This window comes from Etheostoma cragini, chromosome 6, assembly GCF_013103735.1.
Source record: "Etheostoma cragini isolate CJK2018 chromosome 6, CSU_Ecrag_1.0, whole genome shotgun sequence".
NCBI classification, from domain to species: Eukaryota; Metazoa; Chordata; class Actinopteri; order Perciformes; family Percidae; genus Etheostoma; species Etheostoma cragini.
Window position 1 is genome coordinate 28,574,817 of NC_048412.1, and position 5,060 is coordinate 28,579,876.

Sequence of the window (5,060 nt, forward strand, 5' to 3'; positions counted from 1 at the left end):
TATATATATATATATATATATATATATATATATATATATATATCTCTCTCTCTCTCTCTCTCTCTCTCTCTCTCTCTCAACATAACCCACTAGGGTAGTCTCATCATGTCTCATTATGTTTTAGACAGAAACGCAAAGATTCAGCTTTGTTTTTAAATTTTATATGCTTTTAAACAACGCATCAACACACATTTAGTCCAACATGAGACCAGGAGACTAGCTAGACTTTTTGTCGCCCTTCATAGCCTGTTTGTCGCTTTTTTGTCACCTTTTCATCGCCTTTTTGTCGCCTTTTCATCGCCTTGTCGTCTCCGTTTTGTCACCCGTTTGTCGCCTTTTCATCGCCTTCTTGTTGCCTTTTTGTGACCTCTTTTTGTCGCCTTTTCGTCCCCTTTTTGTTGTCTTTTTGTCGCCTTCTGTTCATCTTTTCATCGCCTTCTTGTTGCCTTTTTGTCACCTTTTTGTTGTCTTTTCATTGCCCTTTTGTCACCTTTTTGTTGTCTTTTCATTGCCCTTTTTATCCCCTTTTTGTTGTCTTTTCGTCGCCTTCTGATCATCTTTTCATCGTCTTCTTGTTGCCTTTTTGTCGCCTTTTTGTCGCCTTTTTGTCACCTTTTTGTTGTCTTTTCATCACATTTTTGTCACCTTTTTGTCGGCTTTTCATTGCCTTCTTGTTGCCTTTTTTTCACCTTTTTGTTGTCTTTTCGTCGCCTTCTCTTCATCTTTTCATTGCCTTCTTGTTGCCTTTTTTTCACCTTTTTGTTGTCTTTTCATCACATTTTTGTCACCTTTTTGTTGTCTTTTCATCACATTTTTGTCGCCTTTTCATCGCCTTTTCGTCCCCTTTTGGTTGTCTTTTCGTCCCCTTTTTGTTGTCTTTTTGTCCCAATTGTAATTACCCAAAATAACATGACTGATTGCACACAACGCTCTTTGGCAAGTACAAACTACTACAGATCAGTCGGACTGTCCGCCTTCCCGAGTTGGTCAAAAAAAGTGTCTCGTAACACACCCAAGCAACGCAGAGTTGAGCGTACGCTACAGACTCGAGTCACAGCCTCGCCTTAAAAGTAATAATAATAATAATGATTATAATAATTATATCTAATCGATTCAGAATGGTGGCTCTGATATAAAAGGAGATATATATGCATATGTGATCTGTGTCTTTGGTGTTCCTCAGGGCATCGTCATCGGGACCGGAGAGAACTCTGAGTTTGGGGAGGTGTTCAAGATGATGCAGGCAGAAGAGGTACCTTACGTTATGTTGGACATTCTTTATTAGGAATAACCCCTTGAGGTGGGACACCTTGTTTAAGGCAAAAAAAAGAAATACAGTACATTCACAATTAGACAAAACAGTTAACTAAACAACTTAAGGGGACAAAAAAAACAATACATCACAAACATACACACATACTGACAAACAAGCTCTCCATCACACCAGTAACACCCATATCCTCCCATTCCAACCAATAAATATAAGACGATAAACATGTAGGTTTTAATATGGACAGTTTAGAAAAAATAAAAAAAATAATATACATATAGTATATACAAATACATGCATACACATGTACACACATACATATATATATATATATATATATATACTGTATGTGTACATACATATACATACACACAAACAAATAGTAATTAAAAATAGATTCAAATGAAGTGTAAGTATCATTTATGAATATCAAGTATAAGGAAAACAGTTGCAGCTTGTATGCAAATAATTAAGAAGAGACATCTTAAACTGGTGAAAAGAGGAGAAAGAGCTTTAAAAGACCAATCAGAAGGGGCTTTAAATTTAAAGGCTCTCCTCCCAATTTCTTTAGATATTTAAGAAAAGATGGTCAGTGTCTCTGAGGCTGCAGGATGATGGATATACATAAAGTGTTTCAGATAAGATGGATAGTCTGAAACAAACTGATTATCCTGGTTGTCATCTGTATTTCTAGTGTTATCGTCCACCCGCAGTTAACCCTCTGAACCCAAGAGACTCGCCTACGAGCAAAAACAGCCCCCCTGACTCATAGTCTACTCATTTAATAACCATAAAAGATAGAGACTTACCGATTGCTGCAGCTAAAAGCTACCGAGTTAGCGGTTACGGAGGTCTCTTCCGGGTCTTTCTAGTCTCTACAGTTGATTTTCTATCAAGCCTGGAACATGTGCCTTTTTCTGGGTTGCTGAGCATTAAATCCAAACCGTTACATCCAAGATTTATGCACTTTATGTCGATAATTCATCGCGTTTTTGCTCGTTCCTGCAGCTAGCTCGCGCTGCTCCGTGTCGGCTCTGTGTTTACGGAAGTAGCATGCCCATATATGGGAGACAACGTCACCCACAGTGTATGGAGGGTGAAAAGGGCCCAATCCTCCCACTCAAAGTAGTCTAGTATGCGATCAAAGATGTTATAGCGGGCAAGATAGATAACTACTGTTTACAGAGGAAAATGGTCCCACTGGTGTGAGATTTGGCGTATATTTGGGCCTTTTTTGAAGAAATGTAAATAGCATTGTTTTTAATATTTTAGAAAGGAAAATGGCTTAGGTTTTACCGTTCTGTCTGTGATATCAATACATATCTGGAAGAGTCATGTTCCGTTTTATTTATTTATTTGTCTTTAAGGTCCTACAACCAATTTTAACATTTAAGTGACTTCACTGTAACCCAGATATTCTAATAACCCTGTTTTTCCTGGAAAAAAAATGATTTTGATATCTTGACTGTAGACAACAGGGTTGATGCTTTACAAGCTTTTCTATAAAATAAATCCAGACGGACAATGACAATGACAATAATTACGCTCACAAGACTTACTGCTACTGTCTGTACCAAGTGTCCGCACAGAAGTTGGTAAGGTGGCATTTCACTATTCTGCCCCCACAACATGGAACAATTTACAAAAGTTCTGGAAATTGAAGGAAGTGGTTGCAATCGGTCAGTTTAAACTCTTGCTCAAAGGTTTGGAAATTAAATCCATGGTCTGTAAATGTTTTAAATAGTTTTTAGGAAATTGTTATGAAATTGTAATGTATGGAATTGTTGTTGTGAACTGTGCCGCTGTCTTGGCCAGGACTCCCTTGAAAAAGAGATTAGTAATCTCAATGGGATTTTCCTGGTTAAATAAAGGTTAAATAAAATAAAATTAAAAAAAAAACTGTAAAAATGGCCTCAGGGCCCAGAGGGTTACGCTGTTGCAGCAACAGTCTGGGATGTTGTTGTCTTTCCAGTTGATTGGCAGAAGACGATGCTTTGCTGAGCGCGACGAAATCCCAACGCTGTGTTTACACGACATGCACTTCACTTAAGAAGTGTATCAGTCTGCTTCCTGCTGTAATCTGGTTCCTTAAACCTCTTGTGAACCAAAACTAACCCATCTGACGCCATCAGGGCAACAAGGGGGAGAAACCAGAGTTTCTCACGCAGATAACTTGTTCCTGAGTAACCCGATCAGCTTTTTATAAACATGCATGAGAAAGACTTGCAGGGCAAGGCAGCGTTGTTTCTACAGCACGTTTCAACAACACGGCAATTCAAAGATCTTTACATAAACTATTAAAAACGGCTAACATAAGAATAAGAAAGGTATGAAATACACTAATAAGAGTTACAGTGCAAGAAATTAACAATTACTTCAACCCTTGTGTTGTCTTTGTTGTCTATTATAGCTTTATCTATTCATTTTTGTCACTTTTTCAATGTTGTGGATGCTTTTTGTAACGTTTTTTCTAAAGTTATTTGATATTTCTAGTATTGACATGTTCAGCGCTTATTTTGAAGGCCCATTTTTTGATAAAAAAAATGAAAACGGATCAAATTTGACCCGAGGACAACATGAGGCTGCATTAAGCAAACATTAGTGATTTTATTTAATTTATTTAGTTGATTAGGACAATGCACAATGCGCCAGTGTTAGCCAAACGGCTGTTTTTCCAACTGTAATCCTACCCAGCATGCATGTCTTTATGGTGGGAAGAAACCGGAGCACGTCAAAACAAATGCCCCCAAAATCCCAAAAAGGGACCAACTTATAGAAAAAAGTGACTAAAATATTTCAAGTAAACTTTTTTAATCTTTTTTGTTTCAGGCTCCAAAGACGCCGCTCCAGAAGAGCATGGACCTGCTGGGGAAGCAGCTCTCGCTCTATTCCTTCGGCATCATAGGTCTGTTGCTTTTCAACCATCCGAGCTGTGTTACCCCCCTAACTCCACAGGATGCGGATCGGATGCGGATCCGCTCCGTCGGGTCGGAGTAATTAGGTTTCCAATAAAGTCAATGTGTTTATTTCCACCAGAGCAGATACGCTGAGCTTTTATTTTGGCGGGACACCAGAGAGCTCCGCGGCAAATCGGCAAACGGCAGATAGTCCGGGACAGGATGTCGAGCACAGAAACAAATAAAACATCCTGTTAATTTTCAAAATAAAATAGAGCGTGCTCACGGCGGATCACAGCTCCCTGCACTACACCTTGACAACGGCACAGAGACATGTTCCCCCTCTGCTCCTCTGGATGGAAACTAGCTGTTGGTGGTTTTGAGATTCTATTCTAAGTGATCTCGCGGGATCTCGTGCATCCTCGAGACTTCAGCTGTCGGTCCTGGCCGCAGCCGTTCCGCAACAGATCCGGGACCTAGACCTGGACCCGGTAGCATGGAGCCGATCTGCAGCCGTTCAGCATCCTGTGGATTTTTGGGGGTTAGCCTTCATTTTCAGCGTCTCCCTGTCATGCTGCTTCATGTTGTCTCTGCTATGGTTCAGGTGTCATCATGCTGGTGGGCTGGCTGCAGGGGAAGAGGATCCTGGACATGTTCACCATCGGTGTCAGGTACCCCAATCTCATTATGACTGATAAGAGCCCGGCCGATATAGAGGCGGGCCGATAGTATCGCCCGATATTAGGCATTTTGTCATTTATCAGTATTGGCATTTATAATGGCTGATTTAAAAAAAAAAAAGTTTATAATGACAAATAAATGATAGAATAGCATAGTCTGTCCACCAGAGGACGCTCTACAACGTCCCTGTTAGTGATGGTGTTACATAGTCT

The 5,060-nt window shown here is 39.8% G+C and overlaps 1 protein-coding gene and 1 long non-coding RNA gene across 2 annotated transcripts in view; both read left to right on the forward strand.

Moving 5' to 3' along the window:
• Positions 1–5,060, forward strand: part of LOC117945908 (calcium-transporting ATPase type 2C member 1-like) — a 13,446-nt gene that overhangs the window by 4,387 nt on the left and 3,999 nt on the right. The gene's annotated exons all lie outside the window — the stretch shown is intronic.
• On the forward strand, positions 1,163–4,840 carry LOC117946099. The gene is made up of 3 exons (XR_004656968.1): positions 1,163–1,252; positions 4,100–4,175; positions 4,772–4,840. It is a non-coding gene; the product is annotated as an uncharacterized LOC117946099 (long non-coding RNA).